Source organism: Peromyscus californicus, unplaced genomic scaffold (assembly GCF_007827085.1).
Source record: "Peromyscus californicus insignis strain IS unplaced genomic scaffold, ASM782708v3 Scaffold_11__1_contigs__length_118956290, whole genome shotgun sequence".
Classification (NCBI taxonomy): Eukaryota; Metazoa; Chordata; class Mammalia; order Rodentia; family Cricetidae; genus Peromyscus; species Peromyscus californicus.
The window spans coordinates 76,427,739-76,448,304 of NW_026294402.1; the positions used below are offsets into that span (position 1 = coordinate 76,427,739).

Genomic DNA, 20,566 nt, shown 5'->3' on the forward strand with positions numbered 1-20,566 from the left:
AGAAATAAGAACAACCTCAGTGTCCATCAGGTAGAAACTGAGTAATACAGAGTGGAATACTCCTCAATCACAACTCACTTTTTTTTTTTTTTTTTTTTTTTTTTGGTTTTTCGAGACAGGGTTTCTCTGTGTAGCTTTGCGCCTTTTCCTGGAACTCACGTGGTAGCCCAGGCTGGCCTCGAACTCACAGAGATCCGCCTGGCTCTGCCTCCCGAGTGCTGGGATTAAAGGCGTGCGCCACCACCGCCCGGCACAACTCACTTTTAACAGTGTGGATGGACCTGGAAATCATTGTATTTAGTTAATAAAAATCAGATAGACAAGGCAGCTGTAAATGATCTCACTCCTATGTGGAATCTGAACTTAAGGTTATAGAAGTTGAGAGAAGGCTGTTTACTGGAAGCCAGAGACCAAGGCAGGGGCAGTGTTGTGGCTCAGATGTAAATAGTTTAATATGTTACCATGCTTGAGCAGTTGGTTGCTAGTTGGTGGTCTGTTTTGAAAGGTTGTAAGACCCTTATGGGGTGGCACCTAGCTAGAGGAATTGGATCACTAGGAGGTGACCCTTGAGGTTTTCGTTTCAGGCTCTGTGTCTGTTTATACTCTCCCTAACCCTGTAACTTCCATGCCACTATTGCATCCATGGTCATATCTTGCTATCCTAATTATTATTGCAGCTCATAAGGTTCACTGCTGGGTAACACTGCTGATGAACCTCCACTCCTCAGCAATCTGCATAGCACCTTCCAATATTATGAGAGCTAGCCAGTAGGGAGAAAGCTTCCAGATTAGTACCAACTTGATTTCTCCATGTCCTGTGAACAATGTATGTGGTATCTTCAGCAACAGGGTCTAACCATCATGTTCTACTTGGCAACCAAAAGCAATGGCTATAACCTACATTGTTTGGGAGAACCTTCAAGTGTGTCTCCACTGTGAACAGAGTTCGAAGATAAAGCATCCAAAATTGAAAAATATAATGTCCCCTCTCCTAAGTGTTTAAGGACAACTTCATTCAATTGTCTATTAATATGCCACAAAATATCCAAAAATGAACAATGCCTTTAAAATTGTTTTAAAAACAGAGCAGAGCATTTATAATGTTTTTTAAAAAAACTGACTCATAGTTTTGAGCACTGTTACTTTAATACTTGTTTACTTGGGCCATAAATCTGGACACATCATTTCCATTTGGCTATTAAGCTTAGAATTTTTTTTTCTTAGACATCTGGAAATGTAGATATCTCACTTCAGTGTGAAAAATATCTTAGTTTTTTTAACTTATTTTGTTATTTATTGTAATTGATATTTTATAAATTTATTACAATTATATAACAATGTGTTATAATATGACAAAAGGTTATCTCTAAGTATAATATAAAGTTTTCATCTTTACTATGCTACTAAATAAATGTTTTCCTTAATTATTTTCAAACTTTACAAACCTGTCATAGTGGTCTGAGAAGGCAACCTTCATTTCTTTCTTCAGTCTGTCCTGTTGGAAATAACTTTGTTTAGAAGACTGGCTTCAAGCCTTGGCTTAGAGTGATTTCATGGAGTCGCTTAGTGTTTCCGGCCCTTTTCCCTAGTAAGAAAGCAGTGATGTTAATAAGTAACCACCATGTCAGACCATTGGCACTGACATCAAACAAGGTAAAAAGCACCATCAGTGGCACATAGCACGTGTGATTTAGTCTTTGTTACCCATTCAGTTCTATCCCTTTGGCACTGTATGTACCAAGCCCTGTGGCTGGCAGTCTTGGCATCCTTTCGAGTTGTTCTTCTTCTCTTTTGCACTCCACTAGTTTGGTGAATACAAAACGAGCTTTGATCCTTTCTAGTATTTTCTCCTTCTCAACACTAAAATATCAGTTTTCATGAAGACTGTATTACTTGTGCCATCTTGTTCTAATAAGATGTAAAGTCAACATTTCCTACTTCCGTCCTCACAGGATTTGTGGTCCATGCCAGCCTATTTGTTTCGCTTAACCTTACAGATACTTACTCCATCTTTCTTTGCAGTGTGTTAGTAGGATTGATGGTGACCCTCAGGTGGAGAGCTGGCCTAGAAGTCTCTGGTTGTGCAGATTTCTCAGGTAACAGTCTTTTCAACCAAGAGTTTTTATGTTAAAGCAAATAGTCTAACCAGAAAAAAAATCATTCCTAGCCACATTTTACGGAGGTGAGTTTCTTGTTTCTTTTATTTTTTGTTTTTAAGCTTCTTGGGTGTCTTTTTTCCTCCATCTTAAATATGAAAACATATGCCTTTCAGGTTCCATGTTTAAGTAGTGGAATATAAATCATGAAACTGCTTGCGAAAACTGGGCCTATTTGTTTCTTACTTGCTATTCTGTAGTGAGTGTTTGGATCCCAGGGTATTAGCATTCTACTTCCGATTTGTTCTTCATCCATTATTGTTGGTTTCCACTTCTCCCCTTAAGAAGGCACATGATGGGGCTGAGGAGATGGCTCAGTGTGCCAAATGTTTGCTGTGATGAGGATGTGAGTTTCCATGCCAGAAACCATGTAGAGCTGAGTACAATAGTGCTTGTCTGTATTCCAGTGTTCCTAGAGGATACAGAAGGCAGAATTAGAAAATCCCCCTCAAGCACATGAGCCACCTAGCCTAGATAATGGAGGCTAATAGCAAAAGAGAAAGAAAGAAGGAAAGAAGGAAGGAAGGAAGGAAGGAAGGAAGGAAGGAAGGAAGGAAAGAAGGAAGGTAGATGGAAGGGAGGGAGTTTGGGAGGGGCACAAAGAGATCCTACCTCACACAAAATGAGGACCAACATCTAATATTGTCCTCTGACCTAAAATGTTCACTGTGTCATTTGTGTGCCCACATACATGTACACACATCATGCATACACACATATTTATATCACACATACACATCACACACTCACATACACACATATACACATCATACATCATACATATATACAGATCTCTCTCTCTCTCTCTCTCTCTCTCTCTCTCTCTCTCTCTCTCTCTCTCTCACACACACACACACACACACACACACACACACACACACACACACTAAAAAGAAGGACCATGCCAATGGGAACTCTCATTAAAATCTGCCAATTCCTGTTATAGTTGGCTAACTAACATAGAGATCAAATGCTGCCCATTGCCCATTGTATGTAGAATTTACCTTGGATCTCCACCAATCTTTTCATTTACTGATAGTGTATAAGTGTTTTTGTGCAGGATTGGCAGTGTTGAGTAGGTATGACTGAGATTGTAGAGAAGGAAAAAGCTGAAATATTTACTACCTGGGACTTTAAAAAATTTTTTGACTCCCCAATCTACACAATATGATTGAAGATTGTTTTTTATCACAAGTGCCCAGTGATCTGGAAGACCTGTGACTACATGGCAGTGCTCTCCTAGAAACAACTACCTCTGTGAAATTCTGGGGTGTAGTAGTAATAACAGGCCTAGGGATGTGACCAAGTCACTCAGTCCCTTTGTCCTATTCCACTTACGCACAATCAGTAAACATACCTTTTTTTTTTTTTCCATAAAAAAGCTTTATGTTAAACTGTAAATGTGTCTAAACTGGGATATCTCAGTAAAGTGCTTACTAGGCAAAGATGAAGCCTGAGTTTTGATTCCTAGCCAGCAAGCTAGGCAGAGGATGAGGATGAGGAGGTGTATTCTATACCTGTAATCTCATTACCCGGGATGCATAGCCACGCTAGTGCCTGTGGCTCACTGGCCAGCCAGCCTAGTTGAATTAGAGAGCCCCATGTTCAGGGAAGAACTCTGTATCAAAAAATAAAGTAGGGAATGATCCAAAAGAGCACTATATTATTGACCTGTGGACCACACACACACACACACACACACACACACACACACACACACACAAATGCTTTTGTATATAAGTAGCACACACACATACACACACACACACACACACACACACACACACACATCCTGTTGTTAAGTATTTGAGATGTTAGAGGCAGATCTTTCAGTGTTTGGCATCAGATCAACCCAAGAGGAAGGTGCACTTTAGGTATGTTCATGTCCTTATGTTTAGACAGTCTTCAGACAGCCACTCAATATCTACCTTTCTGATGGTGTTCCAGCTAAATTTCAAACATTGTTTTTACTTTCTTATGTCCATATCATCCTCTGTTATCTTAAAACACTTCTATTTCCTGTTGCCTTTATTATATCTGTTTTCATACCAGGTTGTCTCGTCTGCCTGTGAAGCAGCTTCCGTCTAACAAGGTTATAGCACTTGCCTCTGCAAGTCTGATTTCTTCCCTAACCCTATTATTGTTTTCATCTCAAAGTAAAGCAGATAAACAATAAGTTAAATAAATAAGTTATCACCCAAAGCTCTGAATTTCATGGTTTTCCCTGCTCTAAAATAAATGAGCTTGAGAAATACCGAAATTGTGGGTTTGTGCCCTAAATGAAATAAGGTTTTGCAACATTTGCGTTCATCCCGCATAACAGACTCCTGTGCTGTATTTGGGTACACATTTTAATGCCCAGATCCAACCAAGTGTAGCTATTGTCCTAGTTGATTAATGAAATCTTAACAAAATCAGGGACTTTATCAAGTCCCTAAATATAAAATCTATTAGTTAGGAAAGAATGAGCTATTTGTTTTTGTTTTCTCCTAGCATAAAGATGAATGAGCCAGAGCAGAATGAACACCCTTATCCTACATGCTGGATGAACACTGCAGTCCCATTCCTGCAGAATCCTGCACCTCAGGGGAGGCACCTGAGCCATTTCTAATCTCTTTGATGAATGCCGCTACAGTTCAAGTTTCAGAATCAATTGGGGAAAAATTTGAAGTGGGCCCTCTCGAGAAGAAGTGGCAGGTCTGTTCTGGACAGGCATGCAGTAAATCAGAGTTTTCACATTTCATTGCCTGGAACTGACTCAAACTGTCAGAATGTGGCCAGGTTTAAATCATGCAGTTAAGGAGGAGGGTGGACAGCCTGAGCCTCAGTATCTGATAATGGAAAGTTACGAAAAGATTAGACTCTTTGGGAAATAATCAGCCTAGAAAACTCAGTATTAGGAAGCTTATGATGCCAGGTAAACAGCTTATGATATTAAAATTGAGTCAAATAGTCTTAACTTATATAAATAGTAATAATAGAATGAATCTCATTTAATTTATAATTAGGTTAAAAAAATAGATGCTTGACGTGTAGTTACCAAGGATTAAATTTAAACAGTAGTAAATAGCCTTCATAAATATAAAATCACTTGAATGTCAATTGTTCCTGATTTTTGTTTGATAAATAATAAATTAACTTTCCATCCTGTAGTGGTATTGTGTTCCTCAAAATATTGTGCACCCTAATAAACTTATCTGGGGTCAGAGAACAGAACAGCCACTAGATACAGAGGCCAGAAAATGGTGGCACACATGCCTTTAATCCTAGCATTCCAGAGGCAGAAATCCCTCTGGATCTCTGTGAGTTCAAGGCCACATTGAAAACAGCCAGGCAAGGCATGGTGACACACGCCTTTAATCCCAGGGAGTGAGCCTTTAATCCCAGGGAGTGATGGCAGAAAAATATATAAGGCGTGAAGACCAGAAACTAGAAGCTTTTAGCTGGTTAAACTTTTAGGCTTTGAGCAACACAGTTCAGCTGAGATTCATTCTGGATGAGGACTCAGAGGCTTCCAGTCTGAGGAAATAAGACCAGCTGAGGAACTGGCGAGGTGAGGTAGCTGTGGCTTGTTTTGCTTCTCTGATCTTCTAGCATTCACCCCAATACCTGGCTCCCAGGTTTGATTTTATTAATAAAACCATTTAAGATTCCTGCTACACCATCCAATCAATATTTACTGTGCAAACTACAGGAGGATATGTACATTTATGTTTTTTCTCAGAAATGGGTTTATGAATTCACCCAGGATCAAGAACATATTACATTGCTGTACTTCACTTACATAGTGATGACATTTTTTTTCAACAAAAGTGACACATTTAGAGCAATGATGGGCCTTAGTACTCTTTTACTTCATGTTCTTTACTTCCAAGATGGTGGAGCTGAGGGTAAATAATGTTTAATGGCCAACTGGGTAGGCAGCATGTTAGCATCTAAGCAGCTCATGAATTAAATCCATAGAGGTATGAAATACCTATTCAACTTTATCAATTTCTTAGTACCTCAGTTTCTTCCTCTATATGTATAAAGACAAGAATTTGAAATGTGATTGATTATATATTTTATCCCTCTGGGAGAACTTCTGTCTTTATTATAGCCCCAAGATAGTCGATTCCAAATTAAGCCTTGAAATCTCTACTCCAGACTGGAAATCTGTTTATCAGGTTAGAACCCAGGATCAAAGTAATATATCCCTAGGTTTTTACTCCAGGTCTAAATATCAAACCAGAAAGATGTGAACGTAGCTGTAGGTGGTACTTCTGTGCTTAACTTTCTCTTCAGATGAAGACCATTTGAGCTGAAGAAGAAAAGAACTGAAAAGCTGATTATGTGACTGGGAAGTATCTCCACATCCCTGCCATAGCTTGTCTTTAGAAAGAGTAGTAAATGAAAACAAAAAGAGTTTTAGATATGTTTAAAGGATCAGATATTTCTGTTCTGTCTGAACTGGTAGCAAATGAAGTACCTCTTTTCCCTCTAGCTATATTGGTGATAGCACTGAGGTGGAGCTGGGTGTGGGGGCCATATGAACATTCATCAATTACCTCACATCTCCCACAGGGCTTGAGGGAACTAAGCAATGAGTCCACAATTCCAATGCACTTGAGAAAAGATTAAGAGGCTACCAAGGGGCTATCCATGTGTCAGTAAGATCAAAGGAACCTAGAGTGAGGAATTAGACCCACCTTACCTATCAACTTACATGATGTTCCAGGTCAGGTAGGGCATAAGGACACCTCCGTAGACATAATAAGATGAGATGCTGACGTTAAAAATAATTAAAACTCTATTGTTATTATACCTTTGAGAGGTCCAGTGGTGACAAAATTAGTCATACATTGATTGTCAATGCTTAGTAGTATCTCTTAGTCATTCTCATGTTTTGGATTAACATTAGATGATGTGGTTTGCAATGTGTAGAGCAAATGTAAGTGCTTGGAAATTTACTAAGTCTGGTTACACTTATCTGAACTTGACTAGTTTATGATTATTTTCGTCCGATTTATTAGAAGCTTTAAATCACAAATTAAGCTGGTAAATGTTAGGTCCATAAAACAATCACCCAAAATGGTAGCGCTGGTTACAATGAGCTAAATAGAAGGACTTTGTAAACAGAACAGGCAAACAGAAGGATTGTTATTGGATAAACAGAGGCCTAGAGCCTGGTTTCTGTTAACCAGGAACCTCCCTTAATCTACCAGTAACCTCCCTTATTCTACCTCAAAGGTTAACTACCTGAGGTAACAGCATCTAGCTCCCATTCAACCCAAACACCCCATGTCAGCTCAAAGACCCCCTACTGGCTGCAGTAATAAATTCTGCTTGCTTTTCTCCATTTTGCTCTTCTCTCTGCTCCCCTTCCATCCATATTCTTGGCAGATTGATCCCCAATAAACCTTTTTTCTACCCATGGAGCAATCTAGCTCAGTGGTATCACTGAACCCTTTCTTACAGTAAACTATAGAATTATGCCCACACTTGCATACAAAATGGATATGCATATTAGTTTCCTAGTACAGCATTAATAAATTAAGCCAGTTTAGTAGTTTAAACATAAATATTTATTTATCTTGTAGTTCTGAAGCTCTGAAGTCCACCCTGGGTTTCATGGCTCAAGCCAAAGTGTTAGCAGGCTGTACTGTTTCTAGAATTTCTAGAAAATGTTTTGTTAGAGGCTCCTGAAGTGGTGGCTGATGACCTGTTTCTCCTGTTTCAAAGAGAGTAGTATAATAACATGAAGATAGTCTGACCTTTTGCCTGTCATTTCTACCTTAAAAGTGCCCTTGAGACTACTTTTCACCTGCCAGGATAACCTCTCTGTCTGAAGACCCTTAATTATACATGCAGTTTTCCTTTTTCTATGGAAGATCATAAATACACGGGTTTGAGGATTAAGATATGGAGAATATAGAAGGCATTATGAGATGAATCTGCAATGTTCCCTGGAGACTCATGTTTCAAGTGCTTCCTCCCTCCAGCCTGTGGCACTATGTTGAAAGCTGTGAAGCATGAAGACAAGGCTTGGCTTGTAGGTTTCCAAGGAGGAGCCTTTGAAGTTCATAGACTGGATCTGCTTCTAGTTCAGTCTCTGCCTTTTGGTTTGCCACACCATGAAGACTCTCTGTCATCACGCTCCCATCACCATCAACTGTACATGTCTTCTTCACCAAAATGGGTTGAACCCTCTGAAACCATGAGCCATAGCGAAGCTTCTTTCCTTAAGTTGCTTGTGTCAGTATGTCATCACAGTGATGCAACATAACAAACAAGGCTGACATAAGTTTCCAAGCCCAAGTCCTTCACGTCTCAGGAGAAGGGGTGGATACTAAGCCTATGCCAACATATCCCAGACAGATTGCTAAATTCTACTATAGTTCTGATGAAGGTTTGGATATGTTTTAAAAACAGTTAATGTATTTTTTCAAGTTGCTATGCCAAGAGGCTTTGTAATAGAGGATAAAATTTAAAAGAGAAAAATTAAAACCTTACAAATAAATGTTACCAGTGTGTAACAGGAGATGAATCAGACTAGTGTGCATCAGAGCCTCTCCTGGGATGCATGTACATAAAAAGAGAAATGTGTTGAAGTAGAAGAAACATAATCACTAGTACTAAAGAGCTGTAGGGGGCAGGATCTCAACTACCCCATGGTACTGACATCTATTCCTCAACCTATTCTTTGGAATCCTATTTAATTTGCTAGAAAAAAAAATCCCCCTCATCAAACCCTGAAACCATAGTAAAGGATTCCAAAACTATTGGTAGTAAAGGAAGATTTAGATGATTTTTGAGGGCCCAGTTCATAAGATTTATGCCAGTTTCTAGAGACTCACTCTCCAGTTCTCTGTACAGCAGACTGTGGAGTCACAGCTGGAGTCAGGAGGGAAAATGTAGTGGGAAGGGACTGTGTTGATGGAGGATAGTAGCTCATAGATCTAGCTGTTTCCTAGTCAGGATCTAGCCCCTTCCGGAGCCGTATTGTAGGTACATTCAGCTAGTCACTCAATTCTCAACATTCACTGTGGACTTCTTTGCCAGTACCATGGTGATTCTGGAACCATGAGGCAGTGTAATTTTAGTTCATTACAGAGAAGCCTCAGGTAACTTCATTCTCATCTAGGAGTTTATATCTGCATTTCCAAACAAGAAATTCTAACCCAGAGTGGGCAACTACTTAATTCGCTGAGAGGATTCCAAAACATCGTTTGAATGAATGACTCAATAACTTTAAAAAATTGTGTGTCTTTGATTCTTTATGTGAAATGTTTTGTTTTTTTTAATTCAAAGTTATCTGTGTGGCTTTCAACAATAGATTTTCATAGTAGTTTAATTTTAATGTTAATTGGTATTTTAACATACATTTTGATATGCTCCCAATTTTTATTCCTCTAAATTGTCTCTAGAAAATTAACTTTTGTGCCTTACTGTATAGGTCTCCCTAGACTTTATCCAAGGCTATTTCCAGATACCATCCCACAGAAGCACAACATTCATGGTAGTTAAAATGGTTACTGTGGATAAGTTATTTCTCCAGCAAAATATTTTCTATTCTTTGGTTGATGAGGGAAGGCCTACCCCATTGTGGAAAGGGACACCCTGAGCCTGGTAGTCCTGAGTTCTATAAGAAAGCAGTAGGAGAAATCAGGAGGAGCAAGTCACTAAGTCACACCCCTTCATGGCCTCTGCATCAGCTTCTGCCTCCAAGTTCCTGCCCTCTTTGAATTTCTGTCCTGACCTCCTTCAATGATAAATAATGATGTGAAAGTATAACAATAAATCCTTTTCTCCCTAAGTTGCTCTTGTGTCTCATCAGAACAATTGTAAGCCTAACTAACACAGTTAAGTATTAGCTATAATAATGGCAAAAGTATCTTTAGGTATAATGGAGGACTTCATTAAGTCAGTCGTTAAAAATTAACTTGGTTTAGGTGGTATAAGAAAATAGAGAAGAACAAAGCAGAATGAGTCACTAGTGATTAGAAAAAATAATGTTTATTAAGCTCACTAATATTTCTCAAGTTTAAACATGATATAATAAATGTTTACTTTATGGACAACTAACTTTTGAACTTAGAAGTAGGGAAAACAATCATATGTGTTCATGATTTGTCACTACAGAAGACCCCTGAAGACAAATCTTATATAACAAATTCATACATGTTCTTTCTTAGTTCGTTGGCACAGGGTAAAGCACTAATTAGTAATACTATACTCTTCTGAGAGGCAATATGTTGAGGTCAGTGATTAATTACATTTGGGAACAAATTACAAAACACTTCATTGCCTTCATTTTTATCAACTAATGGATATTGAAAAGACTGTATATCAATGTCCATTTAAATCTACTAAATATACAGAAAATAAATCTGTATGAAAAATATTTGAATAAGCTATTGATTCATTTCAAAACCATAATGAACTGAGCTCAAATAGAACAGGAAGACAAGAGAATGTATATATAGCTAATTTTATTTGAAGGAATAAAATGGTTAATGAGTGCTAAAGTTCATGCTCACCAAGAACAGCTTTCAGAGTTCATTATATTAACTAGAAATTTGCCACTTATCTTTGGACAAGCTAATGATATTCTTAGACATAATTATGTTGATGGAGGTACTGTTTACAACAGGATTCTGAAGTACCAAGGAACTCTAAAGGAAAATGTAGGCCTTTAGTAGCTTTTTACCCAATGAAATGAGATTAATAATAAGGCCTACCTCATTGAGTTGTTGTGAAGATCAAATTAGCTCGAGTTTGTCAATCAGTAATTACATTCATTACAAGTAAAAACCAGCCACAACAATATGAAAAATAAAGTTTAGTTTCTCATATAGCAAAGGGGTTTGGCTCAGCTGTCCAAAGCTGTTGAAATTTCTTGAGGGACGTAAGTACTATGGATCCTAAGCCCATTATTAAACTAAAACATGAAACAAAAGAAAATTCAGTTCTCCCTGTATATTTAGTGACTATGTAAAGAGTAAATAAGATTGAAATTCTCAGGGAAAGTAAGTAAAATTTGGTTCTCTATAAAGTGACAAATTTTTCTATGAAGGTTCGAATGAGGATGCTCCTCATAGTTCATATGTTTGGATGCTTGGTCTGTCAGTTGGTGGAACTGTTTGGGAAGGACTAGGAAATACAGATTTGTTGGAGGAGGTGTTTCACTGGGGTTTGGATGCTAGGTTTTCAAAAGCCACATCATTCTCATTCTCTTTCTTTCTGCCTTCTGGTTGCGGATCAGTATGTGAGGTCTTGGTAGGCTCCAAGGCCATGTCTGTCACCTCCTGCCATGCTGCACACCATGATATTCACAGAATCCAACCCTCTGCCCCAAATTAAATGTTTTTCTTTTATAAGTTACCTTGGTCATGGTGTTTTATCACAATAGAAAAGTAACTAGGACACCTTCCTACTAAGTAAAAATTTGAATCTCTGACTTTATCATCTATTATGTTATGGATATTACCACATTTTACTTCCCAAATGGGTGACTAAGGCACCTTCAAATTCCTGACTCAGAAACAAGATTGCTGAGACTAGGAACCTGTAACAGGCTGTCTCTTCTTTGCTTTGACACCAGTGCTTTACCAGTTCAGTCATTTCACTAAGAATCAAGGCAAGCATGATATTGTCACCTGTAGGTGTTGTTTCTTTCTAGCTAGCCATGGGAGATCTTGTCAGATAGGTTGCTAAGCATCTGACACAGAATTTTCCTGGCCACAGTTTTGGAACTAAGTTTACAATTTCTCTATATCAATGATAATTTTCTTTCTGTTTTCCTATAGCTAGTTCACCTATTTCTTGACCCAAAAAATTAAATTAAATTTATCAAAGATGTAACTAATTGTGAATTTCACAAGTTAAACAACCTCTACAAGTTTTTGTGAATCTCTCTTGCCTTCTACAAGTTCTCAATCACAGTAATAAGTATAGGCTTGGAAAGTGTCCTGCTAGGGTTGTGGTAATTTGAAAATTATGGAAAACATCACCCAGCCCACGTCTTTTCTTTTCCTTCAGCCATTTGGGCAATGCTACCTGCTGAAGTTGCTTTGTGCCAGTTTCAAGCATGAGTTGCTTTGCCACATAAGTAGTATTTTAACTAGCCTATAGTCATTGGGGATCTCCCATATGCCTTTAATCAAGAACATCCTTGGACTTCCCAAACACCTGTCTCAGCCCAAACTGCAAAGCACACAACACCTCCTAGCCTAATTTGATGATGTCAACTGACTTTGGATTCACTTCATCATTGCACACCCCCACACACACACTGTACTTCCTCAATTCAGTGCCACAGAGAAAGTTTCCATCCACCTATGGCTATTATGTATGTGCCCATCTCTAAAGCAAATGCTCTGGGGATGGAAGATAGGAAAGAAAGTAACTTCATAATGTCCTTTGGAACCAGCCCACTTATTCTCATACACACATAAGCCGCCAGTCATTTGCTATAATGTGATAAATTTACATACGTGTAAGGAATGAATTTATAAGACTACTAAAAGAGTAAAATGCAAAGTATACTGTAAAATGTAGTTCCTCCATTATACATATGCAATTCCTAGTGGGATAGAGAATTTTAGAGCAACCTGAAAGTTTAATATGATAAGGTCTAATAAAGTGCTTTTAAAAGGTAAGAAACTCTGTGAAGACAAGGTCACCACTATGAAGGCAACAGCACATTTCCCTATCCCCGAGTCCTTGATAATGCTCTTAACATTTCTAACTCCATTAATCTACAATTTTATATTTATAACCTTTCATTGCTATCATGGATTGGATACAAAGCAAATTTAGAAATGATAATGTAAGAAATAGGGAGGCAAAGAAAAGGAAAGCAATAATAAGAGACACTCTGAAAATGTGGACGGGACTGGCAAGTGAAGGGAGTAATGACTGCGGGTGGAAACCTTGAGCATTGTCATCCCCCATGCCCTTTTTACAGACTTCTTTTTAACTCATATATAATGACAAAATATATATATAATAATGGACAACATTTAATGTTTATTACAGGTGAATATTGTATAATTATTTATCAGGTTAAGCAAATTTACCTCCCTCAAACTTTTATTATTTCTTTGCAGTCAAAGCCTTTCAAATCCTTCCTTCTAGTCTCTTGAAAATGACAGTGCATTGCCATTGTATGGAGTCACTCTATGGTGGAATAACACTCTGAAATTGTTTGCTCTTTATTTTTTGTATTTTACATTTGAGTGAGATAATGTGGCACTTGTCCTTCTTTGACTGGCTTATTTTGCTTAGCATCATGAACTCTAAGGCAATGGCTGAATAGTATTCCATGTAGTATATGTTCTATAATTTTTTTTTTTTTTTTGGTTTTTCGAGACAGGGTCTCTCTGTGTAGCTTTGCGCCTTTCCTGGAACTCACTCGGTAGTTTTTCTTCATGCTCTGGTCAAGGGACAGTGATATCTTCATTTCTTTGCTTTTGAGCATAAATGCTACAGTTATGAGTGTGCAGATGTCTCTTCAATATGCTTATATAGTTTCCTTTGGGTGTATACTGAATAGTGGGTTTGTGAGTCTTCTGTGATTGCCATTTTGAATTTTTTAGGGTGCCTCCATGCTGTACTCTCTATCTATATTAATATACATACAAATAGTGAGTAAGTGAGCTTCACGTTCTTACCAGTACTTGATATTTCGAGTCTTGCTAATAACAGTCATTATTTCTGGGGTAAGATAGTATCTCATTTGGATTTTCTACAACTTCTTTTTGGAAATATCTTCTTAATTTATTGCTCATTTTCCAATTGAATTAGTTGGTGATTGGGTTCTTATATTTCCCTATAAAGCTGTGTATCAATTCTCCTTTTAGATGTATAATTTATAAACATATTTAGAAACTTTTCTTCATTCTATAAACTATCTTTGAGCTCAGTTGATTATTTCCTCAGTTGTGCTGAAACTTTTTAGTGTGATTTTAGCTCTATTTTTTCTGATAACTTTGGAGGTCTTTATAAATAAAAGTCTTTGTCCATTCTGTAATGGAGTCTGGAGCCAAAGGCCACCTATCTACAGGTCCTGGTCCTTGATGACCATGAAGAAAGATTTGGATACCAGGAATCAAAAAAAAAAAAAAAGGACTCAGAGAAACCAAAGGTACATGTTTCTAAAGTAGCCAGAAATCACCCTTGGAGGCAGGGTGGGATCACCAGAGCTCAGACCATCAAGTGGTCACTGGGCTGGGCTTTTAAAGGATGCTGGACTCTCCTCTCCTTCTCTCCTATTAATTACTTGATCTCCCTGTCTGGATAGTCTTTAGCCCAGGGAGAAAGATGAGTGAGGTCACATCCAAGCTGTCAGAGGAGGCACTATCCCACTTTACAGTCTAGCTGTTATGTGGGAATGTACTCTCTTTCCCCCGACCTCTGCCCTGACAGTCTTTTCTCTAATATCTCCTCTCAATGTCCTGATGTGGTTCCTCTGTTCGCTTCTAGGAGTTTCATAGAATTAGTCTTACATTTAAGTTTTTTTGTTGTTGTTTGAGTTAAGGTGTCACTTTGTAGCCAAGGCTAGCCTGGGAATCAGCATATAAACCAGGTTGGCCTCAAGTCCTGGGACTAGTACATTTAAGTTATTTTTAAAGCTTTCACCAAGTTTGGGGTGATTTTTGTAAGTGGTTAGAACTAGAGATTAGGTCCTTTTTTTGCATGAGGCTATTCAATTTTCCTAGTACCTCTTATTGAGTAGACTGACCTTTCTCCAAGGCATGTTCTCAACACTTACAGACATAGGTTTGTTCTAGGACTATCAATTCTATTGGCTCTGTGTGTTTTGTTATGACAGCTACCATGATGTTTTAACGATTAGATATTTGTAGTGTATTTTCAAGTCAGGTAGTACAAAGATTTCTGCTTTGCTCATTTTTCAAAAGATGTTTTTGATACTCAGGAGATTTAATACTTCCATATAGATTTTAGGATTGTTTTTCTAAGCCTGTAAAGAACACAATATGAAGTTGTACAGTAATTGCATTGAATAGGTAAATAGTTTTAGGTAGTAGTGACAATAGTGATTTTTCTAAATTATAAACACAAGGGGTTCTAGCTTTTTACATTCTGTATTATTTCCTTCATTAATGTTTTTATTGTGAAGGACATCTTACATCTTTGGTTAAGATAATTCTTGAATATTTTAATGGTTTTAGCTACTCAAAGAAAAGTTGTTTTCTTATCTCTATTTCAGATAAGTATAGACTGGCATATGGCAATGTCACTGTTTTGCATGTTGATTTTGTATCTTTCAGTCTTGCTACATTCATTTTTACTTTAGTACTTTTTTGCTAAAGTTTGTAGGAATTATATATATTTCTGTCATATGCAAATAGTGACAATTTGAATTATTCGTTCTTAATTTGGTTGCTCTTTATTTCATTCTCCTGCTTAATTGCTCTATGTAGGAGTTCCTGGAACTCTGTTGACTAAAAATGATCATAATTAGTATCCTCTTTTTATGCCATACCTGAAGGAGAAATTGTTTCATTTTCCAAGTTTATTAAATGTTAGGTATTGGCTTATTATACGATCCCTTTATTATACTGATATGTGTTCATTTTATATCTAAAAAAATCAGTGGTTTTAATAATAAGGGTGCTTTAGATTTTATCAAATACTATTCTTCATCTACTAAAATGTTCCTACAGTATTTTCTGTTGTTGTATCATGTTAACTGGTTTGAGTATGTTGTATTCTCAGGATGATTCTCCCTTGATCACAGAAAATAAGTCTTTTTTTCAGTGTCCTTTGGAAATAGTTGCTAGAGGTTTTTTGTATCTATGTTCTTTATGAATACTGACCTAGAGGAAGGATTTTAGAAGCCAGAGGAGTTGAAGATACCACAAGAACATGGCCCACAGAATCAATTAAGCAGGGCTCATAGCGGCTCACAAAACCTGAAGCAACAATTACAAAGGCTGTACAGGTCTGACCTCAGTCATCTGCATATATGTTATGGTTGTATAGCTTGATGTTCTTGTGGGACTACTAACAGTGGGAGTGGGGGTTGTCTCTGATGCTTGCCTGCTCCTGGGACCCTTTTCCTCCTACTGGGTTGCATGGTCCAGTCTTAATATGAGGATGTTGCTAGACTTATTATAACTTGATATGTCATGTTTGGTTGATAATTGCTGGGAGACCTGATCTTTTCTAAAGGGAAACAGAGGAGGAGTGAATCTGGGGGTAGGGGATAGGGCATGAAAGGGAGGGACTGAAAAGAGTGGAGGGACAGGAAACTGGTCAGGATCTAATATATAAGAGAATAATAATAATAAAAATAGAATGCTGGCCTATAGCTCCCTTTTTTGTTGTCCTGCTATAAGCTGCAAAAATATACAAAGTAGAATTTCAGCTGATTATGACAAAGCTAATACCTGGAAGAAGTCAAGGGCCTTCCAGAGGTCAAGCTGAGGCTCAAGGAGCCTTGGTGATATTTGGCTTTTGATTATCAGCCATTTCCTGCTATGAGTTTCTTGTGTGTTATTGTAGCTTTTCCACCACTTATTGATCACCATTTCCCCTATACTAAGGGAATATTTAGATAACCTGCGCTGACAGCTATGCACAGCCAGAACCTCAGTTCAAGCCTCCCTGTAATTATCCTCATTAGCAGCATCCGGCCAGGTCCATCCCCAGATAGAGGAAAGTACCTTATCAGAGATACCTCTGTACTCTCTAAGAACAGATTTAAGCATCCAGACTACCTGTTTGAGAAGGCCTGGCGGATGTGTCAATTAAGCTTAACTTCCTCCTTTCCCAAATCTTACCTCTAGTTCCAGATCTCCCTTTAACTATCACCAGAGGCATCTAGCTGTACTCAGGTTGCCTAGCGACTGAGCACACTTTCCCCCACCATGCAGAAAAACTGCAGATAGCTTGGACAGATAGGAGCCACAGGAAAAAGAAGGCATTGACGTAGCAACTTATAGATTCTTAACATTTTCCACCAATCACGTTTAAGACTATTATAGAGTACATAAGATCCCTCTTCTTAGATATTACCCAAATTTAGCCTTTAGTTAATTCATTTCCTCATTAGTCACTTCCCTTTGGGGTTGCAAATGATGATTAACAATTACTTCCCCTCTATGTGATTCTTATCACCCCTCCCTTTGACCCTGGAAGCCTGGCTTTGTACTGCCAAGGAATTACTGCTTGTAAGTGTATATATACCGGGACTCCCAGGCATGGGAGGACAAAGAAGAAGATTTGGAACAATAAATGACTGGACTAAGAGCTCTGTGTGCTGAGATTCTATTTCCCGAAAACAGTCCTCGCCATTCCTAGTTCTCTCTCCTGAGCCCCTGGGATGGATAATATTAAGGCTGGTCCTTCTAATATTATACAAGATTGTCCCATGTCTATTTCAGTGCCAAGATCAGGCTCATCTTACGAAGTGTTTTTAAACAGTTCACCTTTCAATGTTTCTTAGAATTATCAGTAAATTCTGATGAATCTGATATTGGGTCTTAATTTGATGGAGTATTTTCGTACTAACTCAATTTTGTCACTTATTTCGCTCTTCAAGTTTTCGCTTCTTTCAGTCTTGCTAAGTTATATGTGATCAGAAATTTCATTGGCAAAAAAAAATTAATGGTAGACTCTAATTCCTGTTTGCGGTTTTGTGGCCTATACACATTCCTTAGATGCCTGTCCACAATGCTGCAGTTTAACTCATATGTGTTTGGTGGCTTACAAGGTCTCAGTGAGAAAGCCTATATTGAAGATGCCTGTCTTTGATCTATACTTAGGAAGCCTAAGCAAGAGAATTGGAAGACTGAGGGCAGCCTGGGCTCCATAAGGAGTTCTAATCCAGTCTAGATTGCCTAGCAAAATTTGGAAACAAAAATATACGTAAAATAAGGGAGAAGATAAAAACTAAAAATCTCAAAAAAAAAAAAAAATTAAGGCATTTTTCAAAGTTTTATAGAACACATCCTACCAAAGGTAATCCTTTCCCAGAGTGCACATCATACCTAGGCCCAGTCAGAAGATGTCCATCAACAGGGTCCTGGAAAAATGGCTCCTTATACAGATGCTGAGATGCTAGACAATAAGAAAAAAAAAATGGAGCCAAAAATCTTCACACATGATATTTATCACAAGAGTTAATGAAACAAATTGATATATTAATTTCAATATTCATTGTGTATTAAAATACATAGCATCATCAATTCAGATACCCAGAGCCGGTATGATGGTACTTCCAACACACCAGTAATTGAAAGGTTGATTTTTTGCCTACCTAAGACCTCATTTACTGAACAACTGACCTCTTACTGAAATAAACCCATATATGTGGTGTACATATCCTCATCAGCAAATAGAAGTGAATTCCACTGCATCTTCTGCTGATATTGTTGTCAGTTATTTCTTTGGAGCTCTTCTCCTATACGGTTGCTTGTACCTGAAGACAATCTCTTGACTTTTCATGTAAGCTCCCCAGTGGAAAGATTACATGATGCTATGGTTGTCGCCCAGGGACACTTTTATTGAAGTGTACAGCATGTGACTGTCTCCTGTGTTGATCCATTGTGGTTTTCTTCAGATAACTCCTCCAAACATCCCACTATAGTTTTACAAAGTCAAACACACTCTCAAATCTCACTACATTGCAATTAGAGATCACGTGTTTAGCGAATCATGTGCTAATGTCATCACACTTGTTCTTTTCTTTTTTTATTTACTTTTTATTTTATTTTACAATGCAATTCAGTTCTACATATTTGTTGCTTTCTTAATGCTCATTTTCCTTCTCCATATTGCTGCCCAGCATCAACTTCTTTGTTACTTCTACTTTAAGCTCACATGTAATGTATTGAACATGACATGTCAAACGTCATTAGAAACTTTACCAACAATGGAAATATTAATCAGAAGTACGATTATAATTACTTACGGGAGCCTGAGAGACGGCCTACTTACAGACATGCGTGGGTGACACAGGAAGGTACATCACCAAGAAATCTCCATGCCAGAGTGAGTGATGCATCACAAACGCAGCATTGTTTGAGCCCCAGGTACTATTTGCAGGCAGCACTGAGGCACCTTCTTCCTTTCCAGTAATTGATGATTGCTTATGTAACCTTAGGGAGGGGCTTCGTGAGCCTTGTGAACTTCATGAGCCTTTGAAATTTGTGAGGTTTGTAAGTCCTGCTAGCTTCATATGCTTTATAAGCCTACCCTTCCTCCATGAAGAAATGTTTCAAATGGGTATATAATATTTCACTCCTTTCTCCATCCCTCTATTCCTTCTGTACCTTCTTTTATAATGTCCCCTAGGCCTTAAAGAGGATGATGTGGATGCACTATTACTCTTTCATTTATGTCTGATCACTGGGCTGCTATTCCACATCAATAATTCCTTATTCTCAGCAGTTCAAGTTGTTCTATGTCTTCATAGTAGCTGCTGTACACTGTAAAGAAAACATTGCTTTTGACTGGAGCTAACAGCAGCTGTAACCTATGGGCAAATGCACAAAAGTTTAGAAGGCAATTTCACAGAAACATCACATCTACTTAATAAATCAACAACAGCAGCCTCAATTTTTAGGGTGTATGACTTCCCCGTCTCACATTTTGTTCTGGATTACAGTTCCCTCGTGGATAAAATGCCTTAAATCCAATTGGAAACTAGTCAGTTGTATATGTAAGAATCATACCATTATACCAATGGCACAAATTTGCCTGGCATACTGAGGGCGTTAATATAGTTGAGAAGGAGCATTGGTGACAGTTCCCTCCTACCAGCCTTCACACAACTTCATATCACTACAAATGCCAGCTAGTAGGGAAAGTGCTTTCGGTTCTAGCCCAGCCTAATTTCTTCCATGCCCTGAAACCCAAATGTGCAGTGTCTTCAGCAGTAGAAGCTTAGTATACATTCTGACATTCAGTCAATAGCAGTGGCCACAGCCTGCTTTATGTTGGGGACTTACAATCATAGATGGGTAGCGTAGTTCTGACACGACTTTCATGCAACCTCCTTGTGCTCATAGTTGTGACATTTTCCACCCATACAGAGTTCCTGCCCTCACATTCTTTAACTGCTGTTTCCATTGCTCTTCCAGATGCTTTTAAAGTCTCAGTAACATTAAAAAGTTACTATAACAAATCTTACCATTTTTTTTTCAAAGGGTAGGCAAGATCATCTGGTGATAATCAAATACCTTCAATGCCTTTTATGAGCCAGTCCATCAGGGCTCATTTCCCTCATTTTGCCTCACATTGTGCAGCCCTTGTCCGAAGAAATGATGCTTAGTTTCTCAACTTCTACCACGTTCAAAGTATTCCCATCTACAACCTTCTGATCCAAGCTGGGAAAGACACTTCCATTTCTTCTTTAAATGTCCTTCCCACCTCAAGGAATCCATAGGTAAAGTGAAGAT

At 38.1% G+C, this 20,566-nt stretch overlaps 1 protein-coding gene and 1 long non-coding RNA gene across 6 annotated transcripts in view; one reads left to right on the forward strand and one right to left on the reverse strand.

Moving 5' to 3' along the window:
* Mei4 (meiotic double-stranded break formation protein 4) overlaps positions 1-20,566 on the forward strand; it is a 607,360-nt gene that overhangs the window by 44,207 nt on the left and 542,587 nt on the right. The window lies entirely within an intron of this gene.
* On the reverse strand, positions 139-19,661 carry LOC128096109 (uncharacterized). The gene is made up of 3 exons (XR_008213533.1): positions 19,078-19,661; positions 18,121-18,224; positions 139-2,568 (listed from the first exon to the last, which is right to left on the reverse strand). It is a non-coding gene; the product is annotated as an uncharacterized LOC128096109 (long non-coding RNA).